Source organism: Strongylocentrotus purpuratus, unplaced genomic scaffold (assembly GCF_000002235.5).
Source record: "Strongylocentrotus purpuratus isolate Spur 01 unplaced genomic scaffold, Spur_5.0 spur5_scaffold_8, whole genome shotgun sequence".
Lineage (NCBI taxonomy): Eukaryota > Metazoa > Echinodermata > Echinoidea > Camarodonta > Strongylocentrotidae > Strongylocentrotus > Strongylocentrotus purpuratus.
The window spans coordinates 8,602,346-8,621,814 of record NW_022145614.1 but is presented as its reverse complement, the minus strand read 5'-3'; the positions used below and the strand labels follow the sequence as shown (position 1 = coordinate 8,621,814).

The window sequence follows — 19,469 nt, the reverse complement described above, 5'->3', positions numbered from 1 at the left end:
GCCTGCTAGAGACAAAGCAGACGGCATTTCAAAGAAAATGAAATTTAAAGATAAAGACCAGTTATAGTCATGCGATTACATTGTGAAAGAAACGTTGTGGAATCGATCAGAAAAGGTTGATCATCTAGCATAATTATACAGTAAGTATTGGTGTGTACTGCAAGGTTCTGGAATCATTAAAATAATAAGAAATTTGGCCCAGTCTTGGTAAAGTTAGAAGCACTGTACACAGAAAGATGTATATGGGACTATGTGACACATGCGTTATATCTATCAGGTCCAAATAAATATAATAATTTACCAAATATATCAATTATTAGCCGGTTTCTCTGCAAAATTTGTATGATCACTTATTAGTCAAAACATATTCTTTCACATGATTGGTATTAAATAAGAGCTTCCATTTCATTTTTTGAGAGGGGGGCGTTTCCAAAACTTGTCTTTACCTTTAAAGCAAGTGTACTATAAGCTGGTAGTACCACTCTATCTGCATGCAGTATCAGTTTCTTAGCTTTTGAAGATAAATGCTTTCATATGTAAGATTGCATAATAGAAGCTTCATTGACGCACATATTATGAGGATGTGAATTCAAATTAATTGTGAATGTAGAGGCTGAATTGTGCACATGTTTTTTTTGCAGGTATTTAAAGAAAATGAGGTCATACTTTGGTTCAATTAGCTCTTGATCACAGTGAAGTGATATTTAAGTGTTCATTTTGATTTTTTGCTGGGTTATTGCTATTGCTACAGTGTATTTTGCTATTTCAACATATTAAGTTTACTGTATACAAATATATGCACAATGCACAAAATGTAACTTACACCTGAACAGCACCTGATTAGAGTGTTAGTAAAGCTGAGATGTTTTATTTCAGACCGTATTGTATGGATGTCCTTGGGGATAATTCCTGTGAGATCAACAGTAAATGTTATATTTGGTAATGCAGGTTTTGCCAAGCAAAACTTTGAGATACTGTACATGAAAAAGTTCATTTGAAGGAAAAAAAGAAGAAAATAAACACACAATTGTGTATTTTTTTATCACAATAATTCCTAAATTAAACTTTGTATTCATAACGATTGATTATAGCACCTTACACTACACTCTTCCATCCATATGGAGAGGGGTTTTTTTTGGGGGGGGGGGGGCGGGGCAGGCAGATGTAAGCAGTGGTGATGAGTTTTACAGAATTCCTGTAGTTCTGTCCATACAGAGCCAAAACACCAGGTCTACAGGTAGAGCGGAAGGCCTCTATTATTTTACATCAAGACCGGACGTCCCGTCTTCAGAGAACTTGTTAGGTGAATATCCTGCTTGATGATGAAAATAAAACAAGAGGTCAGAAATAAGTTTGTTTATTTCCCCGGTCTTCTGTTCAAATGATTTGCTAAGGGGAAGACTATGCCAGTTTTATTTGCCAATAAATAAGATAATAATATTAGTGTGTTATCGAGTTTCACTTCCTCACAGCTTAAGTGCCTCTTCCATTCTAATCCTCTTTTCTTGCTATATTCATCCTTTTCAAGATTTTGTGTCGTTTAGAAAACTATTTTTTATTTTATTGTGTGTCTGTAAAGTAGCACTCACTGTTAGGAGTCTTTTTTTCTTCATCACATCACACTTCAATATATTAATAGAGTAGCGGTGCCGTATAAATTTTTCTAATGAATTAATTGAGAAAATATGAATTTCAGTTAAAGGTAAAGACCAGTTATGGTCATGCGATTGCATTTTGAAAGAAACGTTGTGGAATCGATCAGAAAAGGTTGATCATCTAGCATCTGCAAGGTTCTGGAATCATCAAAATGATAAGAAATTTGGCCCATTCTTCGTAAAGTTACAAGCACTATACACAGAAAGATGTATATGGGACTACGCTATATCTCTCACAGACCATGAGAGAAACAAATTTACCAAATATATGAATTAGTAGGCGGTTTCCCGGCAAATTTTTTATCATCATGTATTAGTCAAAACATATTCTTTCACATGATTGGTAATGAGAGCTTCCATTTCATTTTTTTAAATTGGGGCATTTCCAATACTGGTCTTTACCTTTAAGTTTATTCCCTTGTGATTGCAGAGTAACTTTTCCTCTCATTCCAGCATTTTGTGCTGGTGATCACAGATTGCTTAAGTCACTTTCAGTGTTATTTATTTTTAAAATTTGAAATCTAGCGCTGTATGTAGTGCAATATCAGACCATTTTCATATAAATGTAACCAAATCTGATGCCTGAAGTGCCTCAATACAAATATTTCATTCACCAGTAATGAATAATTGTATTTCAAATGTCAGAATGCTAAATACATATACTTCATGTTGTTAGGTAGGGCAAGCCATAATGTTTGTCCTACCTAGCAACAAGTACTGTATGCAATTTGCTTACTGACTATTGAGATACAGATATTTAACAGGTGAATGAAATAATGTATGCATTAGATTTGGTGACATTACGAAAATGGTCTATAATTGACTAAAATGCACAGGCACACATTATACTTAAATTCATAATGTGTGTTCCACTTTTCCTAACCTCTGGCTTTGTCTTGAATGTAATGTATGACCCCATCATAACAATGCTGTGCTGAAAGAAAGGATATGGGAGGTGCATGTTTGCACAGTTTCCTTCTCTGATAATAATTCAGCATTTTCTTTCAGCATTTTCTTTCAGCCTGAGTCACTAAAGAGTTTCTATTAAACCACTTCAGTGAACTGTAAACACCAGTATTCATCATTTGCCATTCATCCATCGGAGCTAGATCATAAAAATTCATGGAATGCAATTCTGGCATTGTGAAATACTGTATTGCATCAGGAATCTTCCGGATTTCATTAGATGCGCAGTCTACTGCATGGCTGCAGACACACACTAGTACCAGTATATAGCCAACTTTAAAGGCATTTGTTTGTATTCATGGTTTGAAGGAAAATAAGTGAGGCAAAACTTTGCAGTGTTTTGTATTTGTAGCCAACATGCATGACGATGATGATACACAGAATTCACAAAATCATAAAATCAAGATTATGAGTATTTGGGGGCACGTTGAGACAATGTTTGTTCCATGAAACATCTGAGTATGATATAGTATAACTTGAAGAAGAAAAAAATTCCCCACACTTCAATTCTCAAAATAGTGTGTAAGAATAGAACTATATAATATTTGTAGAAGCTGACTTTGTAATACAGATAATAGACTTCTCAATGTGATTGAGCCAAAATGATAATAATTGTCATACGTGCTTGATTGTCATACTTCTGTCAATAGTTTGAATGCATTTAAAAGAAAGCTTAAAAAATATATCTTCACCCAATGATCTTACATTGTAACAGTACTCATTTTACTCCACAGTGCAATTTTGGTTCGGGTTTTTTTGTTTTTGTTTATGTTCTATTTGTTTTTTGTTTGTTTTTGTTATTGTTTATTCATATATCATTTTGTATTATTCTTTTACTAATTTTACTGTTTATGTGAATCTATCTCATTACATGGTGGCTGTCCAGACAAACCCAGTCAGGTTTTTATACAGCAACCACATTCCTATTTTTTACTGTCAATATTTTACTCTTTTGATAACTGCAATCAAAATATAATAATTGTGCATAAGTAGTACTTCTATTATATTTACTGCATGTTGATGTTACTGTTTTTATTATGGAATCATGGAATTGAATAAATGCTAGTCATCCCTTTAATACTCATGATACATGGCACACTTGTGATGCAGCAGCAGCCAGCAAGTGAATATTTGCCAATGCCAAAGGTCTCCTGCAGCGCCACAGGTGCATGACTAGGCTGACCAATGAATACAAGGCAAGCATTGAGCCAACATATTGTGGAATGCCAAATATGGTCACAATCGTACCAAAGTGGAAGGTTTCCTGCGTAATCACAGACAAAGGATGTGGTTGAAGGACAACAAAACCATTGTAAATTTTGTTGTAACACAATTGCAGGAGAGGTTTACCGCTTTACTTTAGGAGGGAAATAAATAAAGCCATCACAGTTCATTTCACTCTTACGAATAAATGCTGAACCGCATTACAGTGAAATCCCTATTTACAATGGTACATAGGCCTATGACATATAGTGATTAATATTTGCTTATTCTCCCCCATGATTCATTTTGGAAAGCAACTGAATGTTTACGTTTAATGAACATTATCCTCCTTTGTCTACTCGTTCATTCACTGTAGCTGTAGCTTTTATCAATCATTAAAACAGGAACATACTTCCACACATCAACAGTCAACACAGAAAAATTCAATACATTTCAGATAAAGGGTCATCTGTATATATATGTGGTATGTAGGCTGACAATATATGGTAAAATATGTTTGAATTTCTACTCCGAACTTTTTTTTTTCTTGAAAGGAAGAAAACATTACTGCCGATGAAATTTCACATTTACTGACTCTCTACAACTACAATGACATATTGAAATATCTCCCGTGAACAACAACGATAACAACAATAACAACAACAAAAAATAGTAATAATTCGTGTTTCATTCTGATACACTAGTATTGTAGGCCTACATTGTGGGCGCAAGATGAAGTAGGCATGTCACCACGAAGGCGACATGAAGGTGATCTCAAGTAGCTTTGAACATGATGTACGAACTTGTATAGCTTCTTGGTGAGCTATGCAGACACGATGGTGACGAGAAGGAAAGGATGAATCATCCACGTACTCGTTCTTGTCTGTCTTTTATTCTGAATAAATTATGGTCCCAAGGCCTCTAGGGGTTCTTGTGAAATGTTACTAGGTTAATTTATGTGCATTCATTTACAAAATCCCTTAGATCTGGAATATCTTAAGTTTGATATGATATTGATCATTGTGTGCTATGGCCAGCACTTTTTTTTTTTTTGGGGGGGGGGGGTGAAAGCACTAATGACAAGCAACCTCGTATGAAGCATGCCTGAATTAAGACTACCCCTTCCTACCCCTCCCCCCCCCCCCCCAAAAAAAAGGTATGATTTAACTTAAAGATTATCAAGCTACGCAAACATAATATCGTCAGTGTTACACATTACTTTAAACACAATAGCATTTTTTGATATCATAGTGATTTTTATGAAGCTGAAAATACTTAAAAATCTAACATGAAGGTCAAAGTTTATTCACAATTGGCTTTCTATTGCGATTATGATTGGAGTGACTTTCACTGTCTTTGAATGAAGGCATGCCTGGATTATGGAAGATGCAATTATGCCAACAATCTAAGGCCGGTATCATACAATAGTTGCCTCTCTCTCTCTCTCTCTCTCGCTCTTTTGTTTCTTTCTTTCTTGCCATTGCATCTTGAATCTTGGTTGGAATGAGATTGAAGCAGAGACCTTCCCTGAGGACACCACTTGACATTCAGTGAAGAGACTTATTTGCCTTTCATCTGAGTGCCCATTTAGTCTGCTTTCCAGGAATCCCATCATTTTCCTTCACCCCCTTCATTGTATGCTAATTCTTCATTGAAAAAAAAAATGAAGATAATCTTGTTATTACCTAGAGGCTAGTTCTTGTTGATATTTTTTATGAGTCGTTTGTTCTCTTGTTCATGAGACATTTTATATATGTGAAGATTGTATCTAAAAATTTGTTCATTTTATCGTAAGATTGGGTCATTGATATAAGATTTTCAGCCTTCTTTGTTCCAACAACGGACCGTGTGTTTTAAAGTAATTATTAGTATGTGCAAGCAGTTATTCAACGTACATTGCACATTTTTTTTATCTGCAAAGCTGAATGCCTATTTTCATTCATACTTCATAGTCATAATATGAACTTTCCCTTTGTAACAAAAAGTAATGAAAAACAAAGCATACCTCGTTGGCAAATTAGGCTCACCTTTGAATGAATAAAACAGTCCAATTCATGTACAGGAAAGAATCACATAAATGTACTACTTTTTGCAGAGCCTTTGTTGCATGTGCAGTAAAAGTTAAAGAAATTTGTCTGGAACAAAGTCTAGTTTTCATTTCTCTCAGACTATTTGAAGAGCGCTGGTTTTTTTTTTGCCATCCCTTCTTCCTCTTTTCCCTGTCTTGGGAATTTGCGGCACAGCTGTTGCCATAAAATAAAAAGAAAATCAGACATTTGTTTGATCTGCTATGTTTCGCAAATTTGCATTCCAGATGCAAACAGCATGACGAATGCCAATTCATGGCTCTTGCACTAAAGATGGAAATTGTGAAAGTGGGCATTTAAAAATGGGAATGTGTAATCTAATGAAAGAAGCTGAAATTGGTGTTGACACTTAAAAATGTCATTTAATTTTGACAAAAATTAGAAATGTTATAGGTCAGCTCAGGGAGCTCTGTGTAAGCTCCGTGGTCAGCTTTAAAATGTATCTGTAATTTAGTTTATGGTACATAGATATACAGTAGGTGTAAAATAAGGAGCTTGTTATTTGAGAACCTAGAGTGCAAATACAAAAATAAAGTGGATTCACCCATAGGCTATTCCTTTGTTCAAAGGTAATACAAAGTTTTGGTATGGGGTCATGAATTTGGTTTAAATGAACATATTGGAAGCATATGCGACCCTACAATATTCAGTGATCGTTGTCGCCGTTGAAATCGATTCTAAAGTTATGAAATTATAAATAAACTCTTTATGTTGTATAGCTCCCTCTCAAGGTCAAGATATTAATTAAGCTATGAAACAATGTTTCTTGACTAAAATCGACCGATTAGCTATTCCTGTTTGGAAATTATATCACAACTACATATATTCTGAAATTGTCATGATTGCAGCTACCATTGTACAGCCGTACGGCGCTATTTGAAATTTATCAGAATTTACCGGGAGCACCGGTAAATTTTGATATTCAATTTTTCTCCAAAGCAGAAGTGTTTTAGGGGCTAAATTTTCTAGTGCTTATATTACATTCACAGGGACATCCAAATTATTAAAATTGAAAAAAATCACCACCATCTAATTTTCAAATTCCCAAAACTTTGTATTACCTTTAATTGTTGCAAATTATCTCTTGAACTTTGCTTTTTTAGGTGTGATGACCAGATAAGAGATGTCATTCGTGTACATTTAATCATGGAGTAAATCCGTGATTGAATCTGCCTACTATCTGAGTATTGTATGGCCTGGAAAGAGGGGAAAAATGCAGGGTGGGTCAAAGGAGTTTATTAATGCTCTTTGCAAGAATATAGAGAAGGCATGATACTGAGACCGCCGTACACCTTGCCTTGCATGTCACCTTTGATTTCCGTGACGGGTTCAAAGCGGTGTATTGTTCCTTTAAAGCGGTGTGACCTTTGGATACACAATTTCCTGATCCAGTAATTCCAACCCCAAGTGGAATGTAATCAAGCGAGATCTATCAATCAATAACTAACCCTCTATCACTATTTACCTGCTGCATCCAAGGACAAATGTCCATGTGCATTAGACAGTCCCTATATCTCTCAACTGCAATAAATTGCTCAGAGCCAGAGAGGGGTGGGTACAAACAATGATTATCATCTATACATGCTGTGCATATAGATACAATGCAAAAAATAGACTGTAGACATCAAATCCAATAGCCCTCTGGGTTTTTGTCTAAATCAATTGCTACAAGAGAAAATTGATATTTTACACATTTTCCCAAGAAAATAGAAGAGTAAATGCAGTCAAATAACTGGATACATGTGATGTACCCCTTTGAGCCTCAACCTTGAAGCCTTGACCTTTAGTTGTAAAGCGCTTTGCCTAGTTATTTTGAAAACGCGCCCATGCAGAATGGATTGGAACGGTGGGAAAATGTGGAAAGCACAAAAGACCAAGTTCAAGTGAATTTGTATTTGTGTCGCTGTTGTTCCCATGTATATGTTTGGCACCACATTTTCAGGGGGTCCCTGCTCTTAACTTATTTGAAAAAGAGTGGTGAAAAGAAATAGCCAAAGATTCATCAAGAATGAGACTTTTCTCAGTAAATTTAATTCCTTCATTCAGTTCATTCTGATTTCTCAAAACTGTTGGTAGTTCAAAGCACAGTGCACACACTTTTTAGACATAATATATATACAAAATATATTGTGATACAATACTGTTCACAACTATGTGTAATGTATATATTCCAGGTATATATTTGAATATCGAACTCGGTAAGATGAAGTTCACTTGTTAATACTATAGACTACAATAACATGGAATATTTTAAACATACAACATGTTCTAGGGTCTTCAGCAAGAGAAAACACAAAGACTTTCCTTAAAAGTATAGACCAGTTTTGGAAACGCCCCCCTCTCAAAAAATAAAATTGAAGCTCTTATTACCAATCATGTGAAAGAATATGTTTTGACTAATACGCGATGATACAAATTTTGCCGAGAAACCTCCTACTAATTGATGTATTTGGTAAATTATCATATCGATCCGGCCTGCATAGATATTGCGAATGCACTTCAACATTAAACATTTGGGCATGTATTTCTGCTCTTTTGCGAATTTAGGTTGAAGTATTCCTACCGGTCTATACCTTTAATGCGATATACCCCCAGAGATAGCTGTTATTCCGTAATGAAATTCAAAAAACGAACTACAGTCACATGTCGGACCACCAGTCTGCTTGGGTAAAAGATGGTAGTGTCACTTTAAGACTGTGACCTTTGAGGGCATGCAGAAATTCTTGCTCCAGTCATTCAGCCAGATGCCAAGAAAGATGGGCTGAAGCTTAGACACATCAATCAGTAGCTTGCTATTATGAGAGGTCAGCGTTATAAGAGGAGGGGGGAGGGGGTGGCTTCAAGTTCAAAGCTGTGATGTAGTTCACCTTGAATGTATTCAATCCTGTTCAAGAATGCTTGAGCGTGTTCCTGAAACTCTCACTGCCTGCCTACTTGAGAGTTTGGGTGAGGCTTCGATTACAAGCAATTTGGTTGAATCTGTAAGAGCCCCTACCCCCCCCCCCCAAAAAAAAATTTTTTTTTAAATACTAGATTTCCAGATTATTATCTATAAGGGGAAGAACAAAGAAAGTGGGCACTTAAAGATGAAGTTGAGTTCTGTTCATGCGATTGCATCGTGAAAGAAACATTGTGGGATTGATCAGAAAATGTTGTTCAACTAGCAAAAAAAAGTATTGGTGTGTACTGCAAGGTTCTGGAATCATGAAAATGATAAGAAATTTGGCCCAGTCATGGTATAGTTATAAGAACTGTAGACAGATAGATGTATATGGGACTACAGAAACATGTGGCATAAAAATCCGTCCCAATTTTTATGATGTTGCATGCCATATTTAGAATATGAAGGCATTTGAAGAGCCACGCTTTTCAGGGAACATTTTTTTATCTGATGTTCTTCCACACTTGTATTAAAATACAAAGATACACTCACAGATTATTGTTCACCTCTTCCCAGAACTTAACCTTCTCTTTAAGGACAAAGTCAAGTGTCAAGGAAATCAAATTGGATGTTAGTCAAGCATTAGGGAGTTGTGTACCTACTTTGCCTGTAATAACTTCAAAGACCAATAATAATCTTCAAAGACCAAAGACATGGTATATCCATAATATCCTTGTGTGTATATTATCAGTATCAGGCGTACTTGCTCTTTTCGGAAATGCATTCAAGTACATAATTCGGAAATCCTGTGGCGGTTATAGATTGTGCAAACACATATTGAAAGCAAAGAAAAACATCCAAAGGAATGGAGCCTTTCCAGAGATGGTACTAATTAAAAAATATTGTTTTCTTGGAGTTATCCACTTCATACTAGTTCTTCATACATTTTGTGTTTATACCCTCCTTTTTACTTTCCTCTCTGTTTGTGTATCATGTAGCCAATATTCCCTCCCTATCATTTTGCTCCCTCTCCCCCTCCCCTTCTCTCCCCCTCCCCTTCTCTCCCCTCCCCCTTCTCTCCTGCTCCAACTCTCTCTCTCTCTCTCTCTCTCTCTCTCTCTCTCTCCCCCCTCTCTCTCTCTCTCTACACATGCTCTCTCTCTCTCTTCCCCCTCTCTCTCCCTCTTCCCCCTCTCTCTCCCTCTCTCCCCCTCTCTCATCCCGTTTCCCCTTCTTCCCTTGTTGTCACCATCCATCAGAGCAAATTGGATATTGATCTAGGTTTCCCAGAAATAGCATGCATGCCCAGGAGAATTGATTACTGCGTTACTCACACAGAAAATTGAGTAGCGAATTTTTATCCCCCCAGGTAACAATTTTCCAGAGTAAAATTCTTATCCACTTTCACAAAAAAGGGGGAAATCTTGAGACATTATGTCAGGGTTGAAGTTTGAAAAGTACATGTGAATGTAGCTCTTTCTATTGAACCCATGACAACCTGAACTGACTGGCATGGCATAAATTAGAAATGGTTCCTCCTCATACAGTAGCATGTCCCTGTTTGAATTGAACGCTGGCTAAGCCAAGGGATTGAAAGTGTGAAGAATTTATAATCATAATCAATTTACGAATGTGAATTCATGTTTCTAGTTGCTGGTTATTTTATAAAATGTTATATTATTCAATATCCATGTAATCTATTCATGTTTTGCATATTTCAATGATTTTTTTTATTTCATTTATATTTTGTATTTCATTGTTTGTATTTTACCATGTATGTATATATACAGGACCAATATTGAAAAACAGCCTTGGTTGATATTGTCATCCTGTATAAATATTTTTAAATAAATAAATAAAATAAATAAGTTTTGCAATATCAAAAAAATGATTTGAATACTTCTGATTCTTATATTTCAACAATTCATTTAATTTGCTTGATTTTTATTACTGTTTTTTTTTAAATTTCCTGTTACAATTTCATTTTGATTGATTTTAATGACTTTTAATTTAAAACTTACCATTGCATCAGTAGAATTACTTGAATAGGTGATCTAGTTTATCAAACACTTGTATTGGTTGTTGAAAACGAATGGATAGATTTATGTCATCAGCAGGGAATAATTTTCCTGGTATCGCATCGCCATTTGCTATGCATTTTTGCATGACTGCTATACAAAATATCTTTTGTGTAGCAGTTTTCTTCCATAGAAATGTACAGAATTTCATTTGAAATATTTATCCATCGGCTGAAATTGCTAATCAAAAAATTTGAGGAAAATTATTCCCTGATCAGTTACTTCAAACTTTCAAAACTAACTTCAGGATATGCCTAATTCAATCAAAGGGGACGCCAATGTTCCTTTAATACCAAAGAGCATTTCTAAATATCATAATACTTGAGTCCATTTTCGAGTCATATGATATGGAAAATCAGTGGCAGTTGGTATTACTCTACTGAAGTTAAGATTGTCATAATTTTAGGTATTTTATATTTACTCTTACTGCGGTAAACATGGATTGTATTCATTCTATTTCCAACTTCATAATATCCATCTGATACACTGTACACGTTTATTTCAAAGATTCAATAAATCACATTGTTGAAAGGTTTCTTTATAACAAGACTATTACAAAAGGGTTTCTTCTTTTCTTCTCTCAAATTGCCTTCAATAAAAAAAAAAATGATGTTGTTGATCATCTAAAGAGTAATTTTGAATCAATTTAGCTTCATTATACGTGCATGTAGCCTTGCTTAGTTATTAATACTTGCAACTTTAATATTCCAGTACAAAATATTGATGGAATTATTAGTGACATATGGAGACCATCAGTGATTTATGAAGAGACAGTCTTGCTCTGCTTATTGCATGATATTTATAGCATTCCCTGGTGTGTGTTGCTATGAGAAGGTTGTTATTGTGATGGCAGTGAGTCCCTGTTCAGAGCCTGAGAGAAGAGAAGACTTACAGTTAGAAGCTGCATTTACACTGCCATAAAACATTGATTTTTCTCACATTCCGGTGTGTATCGAAATAAAAAAATCCACCTCTGAAGTGTGTTTTTTTTTAAACTGAAGTTTCACAGATGTTTTTTTGCAGTGTAAAAGCAAACTTTGGTAACATATCGATTTTTGCTCCCGTGACTCCCGGTCTCTTCGCTTCCGTGTTAACGAATGCAGGGCACCGACAAGTCGCGCATGCGCACTACTCACCAAAAAGTCGGTATGAGCAAAGTTCTACGTTTTTTTTATGGGTTTTTACAGTAGTGTACACGGTAAACCAAAAAAATTGATGATTTTTCAAAATGGTGTTTTGGATGTGTGAATGGGCCTCATGATTGCTTTTCTTTTTAAGAAATATTGCACTGTTCTTTTTCCCCCTGTGGCTGACGTGAAGCCTCCTACATATGAATATATATATATTTTGTTTCACAGATTGTTGGTTCATTTTAAGTTCGGTTGTTGCAATCCAATCTCAAAACACTTGTGTTTGATTACTTTTTCATCAACCTGCAGGCTTGAAGCACAATGTAGTCTATATTCTGTCTTTTTTTTCAAGTGCTGACTTTTTAAATTCAAATAGTAATTGCAGATTCAACAGTACTAACTTTGTCATGCAAAGAGTAGTATAGGTTGATGGAAACATATTGTATTTCTTTTCAATCCCAAAAGAGAAATAATTTGATCTTGTCATTATTATTATTATTTATTCTGTATTTTTTCGTGTGCTGACTTTTTAAATTGAAATAGGAATTGCAGATTCAACAGTATTTACTTTGTTATGCAAGGAATAGTAAAGGATGACGAAAACCTATTGTATTTCTTTTCAAAAATTAAATCCCAACTAAATAACGAGAAATAATTTAATCTTATTATTATTATTATTTCACATATTCTTTGTGGATAGCCAGGAGGCGTTATTCATCTTTAAACAGTTTCTGTAGTAGATTGTGTTTTATAGCAGATGATTTGTAATTTACATGATTATTTACATTTGTTATACATGTAGCTTTCATTGTGCCGTAATTCATTATAAATGATCCTGACCTTTTAGATAATGGTTCATCTCTTTCATACGGTGACCTTGCATTTGCTCAGGACTGCAATGATTGTTACGTCCTTGCTGGCTTTATTTCTTCAAGGGTATATAGGGTAGGGTTAGGATTGCCATTGGATTTAAGGTTGTGTTTAGGGTTAGGGTTAAATATAGTGGCGGTAGTGACGTATAAAACAATGCAGAGTAATTATTGTACAGGAGCAAGTGTTGTACAGCCCTTTCAAACTTGTGATTGGTATTTGTATTTATGAGAGAATTTTGTTTATTTGAATATATATATAATAGTTGAATATTTTGTTTTACAAAACATAAACATGATAATCGTAATAAGTATTATGGAAAAAATCCTTTGAAAGATACATTTACATGTACATTGGAACAGTATGAATAATTGAATAAGTACCAGTATGTATACATGCGTTACTTCAAATTAAATTAAGTATTTAGAAATTGACCTACCGTAATTTGTACTCTCATTACAATAACAACTCTTGTGCCTAAGCCTACTCTCGCATCATATCCCGAATTAGTCGCAAACGAGACAGGGTCTTAAGACATCAGATATGATATGATGAGTCATGTAGCCTCTGCCTCTGAGTCTTCTGACCACAACCAGAGATAAACAGGAAAAACTAATTTTCTTTTTGCATTTTGCAGGCCAGTGTCTCTGTCATTTATATGTTGCTGGGGGATATCCATCAAATATCTACCGAGGTGTTTTTTTACCTTTTCTTCTTCTTCTTCTGTCAAGTGATGAGAATCTTGAGCTATTTTTATATCTGTTTGCCTGATGAAATTGTTTTCAAATGAAGAAAAAATCATTGCACTTGAAAACGATAGAAAAACATTAATGTATTTTGTGTCAAAACAGAATGATTTATACAGGTTGTTGCATTAAATGGGTGGAAATAAAATCAATATCACTCAAAATCTGATTTTAAATTAGTTTTTGTTTTTTCATTATTTGGTTGGAATGGATTGCTCCGTGGAAATGACTTTGTGTTTAATTTGAGGGATAACGGATCCTCTCAGTTCTTATCATCCTTCTTTTTTTCAAACTGTTCAAATTAATATGTGATCATAAGATGTTATCAGATACGATGTAGGTCTGAAAATTAAATCAATCATTGTAAGAAGATAGTAGAATTGCGATTAAACAAATATTAGATTTATGATCTTTTGTAATAAGAAATAATCCTAAACTCATAAATCAGATGGCTGTTGTAGTACAAACATATTACACAGGAAATGGCCAACGATTATTGCAAATTTAATCAGGCAGTTCAAACATTATTGTGTGAATATGATATTGTGCTTTAAACTGAAAATAAACAAAGGTTCCTTTTCACTGTGTTATGAAAATACAAATTAGCAAATAATCTATTCCACAAATCTAGGTTGTGTAATTATCAAAGAGTGGCAAGGACTGTCAATAATAATTTCTTTTTCCAGGCTATGGCTCATGGTATATCAGATTAAGAAAATATTTTTTCTATATTTCAAGTATTTTCAGGTCTAATTATAAATGCACACTACTTTCAAGATTTTTCACACAAGTAGAGTTTGTGTGGTGATGTGGAGATTTATTGATTTTGAATTGAGGAGAAGAATGAAGAAACAAATAAAGATTTATAATGAATATTATGAATGTATAGATAGATGGCAGGAAAGGTAGAGAGAGAGAGAGTGATTAATGTGGCGAAAGGGAGAGAGTGAGAGGGAGAGTAAGAAAGACAGAGAGAGAGAGATAGAGAGAGAGGGGGGTGATTAGCAGATGGAATTAAATGCAGGAAGTATTTCTCTGTGGCAACATACAATGTAAACATCTGCACTTATTGTATTTCTTTTATGTCTCACATGAATAGACTTTATCCCGTCCAGAAATAGACGTAGTCTAGATTTAAAGACATGTTGTTTTTTCTGCACTTTTTTCTTCTTCTCTTTTCTCCACAATATACCATAGTTCACCAAGCAAAGTTTTATTAAGAATGTTGCCAGTTACATATTATCTTTATCACATGATCAGAATCAAGCTGCTAACTTATGAATTACATTTATTTCCATTTTTATTTGATATGTGCAGGAAAAGGAAACTACTCCATAGACAGCTGCGATACAGGATGAACTTTATACACATAATGTAAGTATCATATTGAGAAATAAAATGGACTATGAACATTACACCATGTATTTGAAGTGCTAAAGCATATATGCATGTAGGCCTGTGTATTGTCACTGCTGGGAGCCAAAAGGGCGTTAACCATAGATCTAATGTGATACTTAGTTTTCTTCTTGCAGTAGACGTTATCATCATAGAATATAACAATAACTCGTTGTCATGGTACATGTTCACAACTTTGCATAGTAACTGATAATGTGATCACGATCAATGACATTTCATTTGACTAAGTATTGATCCCGACCCGACCGCCTTTATAAGACAAGTCATGTCACGAGAACGAAACTAAATGTGTCTGGAAAGACTGTACAGTACTACAAGTACTTCTCTTTTCCCTTTTCGGTGGCATGTGGCATACTGCAGAACTCCAAACATTTTTTTTTTTTCAAAATTGATATTGACCTTGTGATGACCAAAAAAATACTGTTCACATTGACATACATTGTGGATGTACCGGTATATGTGAACAGGCTCAAATCAGGAATAGGTTTGGCCTGTTGATTTCTAACTGATATAAGTATTGAAGTATAATCAAAATATATGTACCCCATACTCATTGGAACTGGTAAAACCTGACACTTTATGCATCTTGCAAGAAATCTCTCGCAAGTGGACAAGATTCACAAAAAGTCAATCCTGCAAAATAATCAAATCACAGCATCGTAGTTATTAAAAGCCGTGATAGTTCCTTTACACGAAAACAGCTGTGATGAACAATTTGCAAGGTTTATGATATGCAGTATCAGAAAGAAAAAAATAATATGCTCAATTTTTTTTATACGGAAACAATGTTGAATGTTCGCAGTAATTTTTTTGTTGCTGTAGTGTATTAAGGTTTTGATAAGAGACTAGTGATGCCTATGTGACAGCTATAAGTCGTGACAAACAAGCTGTGATCAGCATTTATAATGGAAAAAGGAATTTGTATTCTGGGTTATGCCCTTCTGCCTGCGATGCACACACACACACACTCAGGCAAAATGACTCATACTCTGAGCTGAGGCAACAGCTCTGTCTTGATCATGGTGGTGGGGGATAATGAAAAGGCCTCATTCAACCCAGCTTGTGAATTCATGTTCATACACAGCATTAACACAAACATGAATTATGATTCCAGAGATGGTATTTCATTTTTCATTTTATACACCCCAAAGGCTAGGGTAATTTGAAGATGTTCCATATTTATGATATGTTCATAGTTAAATAAATATATTGGTCATATACATTACAGTGTATAATGTATTATATATTTTGATTTATATTGCAAAACTTGTACGCTATGGACAAACAAATTATGTGATATTGTAGTCATGAATAGTAGACCATAAAATACATTAGGTTGTTAAGTCGTCTAAATTACATTTGTTTCCCTTTTCAACCATATTTGGATTATATATGTATGTTTTAGATGTAGGGGTATCATCTTCAGCACTAAATCATGAGCAAATAGGCCCTACAGGTGTATTATTATTATTTTGATCACACCCATGAACATTATGTAGGTCTATGTCTACATGTCAATACATGTAGGCAAACTTACATGTACAATGCGCTTCAACTTTCATGTACAATGCGCTCCAACTTTGAACACATTCTACCTGCACATTTGAAAATTTATGATCGTAATAACCCATGATTTATTTGTGTGTATTATGGCAGTAAAAGGCTAATGTTTCATAAAGCTAATATTTAGTTAGAATCATTCAGTTTATTTTGAATCATTCATTTTATTTTGGGCATTTGGTATGATACGTGTGAACAACTGAACATGCCTGTTGCTTTGTTCACACAACTGTGCTTTCGGTACTCAACATGCTGCAGCTAGCGCAGAGTGGAGAATATTTGATTAATATTGCTGCATCACTCCTGGGGATTTTCTTTGCTTTTTACACCTGGGTTTTGGGTATAGGGGAGCATCTGATTAAATTTGATTTTGAGATATTGACAGGTCGAGGAGATGAATCGTCATCCGAGTCCAATATATCAAATCCTTGCTTTATAGATCCAAAAGCCTTGTCATATTGGTCAGCTGTTTGTGAGGATCCTGATTGATGATAGGCTCGTGGAAGAAAGGGGTTAGAAGAAGTTCTCTTCTTTGTTACTGTGTAGATGAAATAAACAAGTAAATAATCATAATTCATTTCAGGGTATGTGGGTGTGAAAAGATCAGGGACACAAACAAACAATATCGTAGGCTTACTTTTAAAGTCTACCACCCCCCCCCCTCTTTTTCCTTTGTGCTGTTGAATATATTCTACAAAAATCCTCTTGAGAAAATACAAACTTCTGACTGAATATTATTATATACAATTATTGTATGGCCCTCTGTCTTTCTCATTCGGCTTTGCCATGAGATGAGATAAATTATGTGACATAATATCAATTATATACCTCACTTATTCTCTTGATTTCAGAAATGTGACCCGATCAGATATAGTTGACTTTGAAAAGGCATGGCAGTTGAATGTGTGTGGATGTGCAATTGACTATCCTGTTGTAACGAAAGCTTTTGAAATTATACCTACCTACACCCAGGGCCTATCATATACATATGTACTGGTAGGCCTGGTATGCATTTAAACTGAATTAAAAGATAGGCCTGAATGTCATGTGTAATATATTCGTCATGAAATATGAAAGGAGAATATTTTTTTAATACTTTTAATGATACGAATTATGTTGATTTCTTAAACCCATTCTTTCAATTCTCATTGAAACACATATCATTTATCATAAATATATTGGCCTTCTCCAAGCACTCAAATTCTCGAAAATACATGAGACTTGTGTTCACAATGAATCATGTTTTAAAAAACACTGCAAGGAGTGTATTAATTGTTTGTCATTGTGTTAGTGAATAAAACTTGTCTTCACAATATGTTATTCTATTCATGTTGTTATTTTATTCATTTATTATTTTATTTGTGTTAACCATATGTTTACCTTTGCAATTTGTGACAAATTCACAAGAATTTATTTCATGTTGTTGTTTTGATAGTGATCAGGCCTACAATTACAAGTTAGGACAAGATTAATTTACATATTATATGTCGGATGTTTCTCATATTATGAATTAAGCTTATTATGAATCACTATTTTGTTTAAATTTACTAAGCTGAATGTTATTTTCAATTTTTATCCTTCTACCAGTATTTCAAATTGTAACGCTTTGTAAACATATGAGGGTTAGATTCTCACACGGCAGGCCTCATATTTGTGACTGAATAATAGATGAAAAGTGGCCAAGCACATATTGATTTTGATCCCACACATATTCTACACCTTTGTTCTTTACTTGTTGAGGGGCTTATAACTTTTTATGAAGGTATAAACATGGGTAATAGTCTACCAATTTATTCAGATAAATCAAATTTGCGATGGCTGTGCAAAGGTCAAAAATGCAAGCACACCCTGTAGTGAAATAGACATACATTTCGCAATGTAAAAAGCCTATACTGCTCTTGTGTATGATTGGCAAGAAGCCCATCAAGTGCATTGAATGTTTTGTGTGCATAAAGCAGCAGGGATGATAATGGAACCCGCAGCCGAGCTCGGCCGCTGCTTTCCTGTTTACTAGAGCTGGCTGTATCCTGTGTAACTGTTAGGGATCGCCTCAACAGTTCTAGTGAACGAGAACGAAAGCCACTTCATGCAATATTGCTATGCTTTAATTGTTATTGATTCAAGCCGGATGCCTGGTTTCATTCAGTGATATTATGTAAAAGGAATTCTGTTTTATAATTTTTAAAGGGGAAGATGTTAGGATTGCAAAAATCTTGTTTCTAATTTCAATTCAGCCTCCATGTACATGTATGTGATAATGAGAAAGATTAAATCTATGCAGATCTTTACAAAGACAAGATTAAATCTTTTTGCATGAACAGGGAGTGAATGGCATAATTTAACCTTTTTCAAGGCAATATGCTCATGAATTATTGAGCGTTGGTTGGCAACAGAAGGACATGCATGTAGATCACTTTCAAACCACTCCATTTTAAACCTTTGTCAGTTTATGTTTTTGTGAGATAGACATATTATATTTTGTCATTTTTTATATTTTCTGCTGGTACTAGTAGTAGTGGTAGTGTGACTCACAATATGGAGCATTTGAGAGTGTGGAGACAAATTTGATGTTCCTGCAAAACGAACAGCCAAGATTTTATATTGCATGTAAAATTGTAAATGTATTATGAAAACCTAATAATGCTAGAGAATTGTGCAAACTTCGTAACGATTGACTTTGTAGTTGTCCAAATCTGTTCATCATGCAATTTCCTTTGAAAGAATACCAGTTGAGGAAATAGAGGCATGTAAATATCAGTCATGTATATTTATAGTATACATTTTTTGGGGTGGTACGTTTGAACGTTATGATGTAAGTCATCAACAAGTTTTACTACACTGTAGATGTTTCCTTGTTTGACACATGTAATTTGAAAA

At 34.6% G+C, this 19,469-nt stretch overlaps 1 protein-coding gene across 1 annotated transcript in view; it reads left to right on the top strand.

The window, feature by feature from the left end:
- LOC752040 (ankyrin repeat domain-containing protein 12) overlaps positions 1 to 19,469 on the top strand; it is an 84,776-nt gene that overhangs the window by 23,956 nt on the left and 41,351 nt on the right. The window contains exon 3 of the mRNA XM_030975147.1: positions 14,934 to 14,990. The gene's annotated coding sequence lies outside the window, so the exon portion shown is untranslated. The remainder of the gene's footprint in view (positions 1 to 14,933; positions 14,991 to 19,469) is intronic.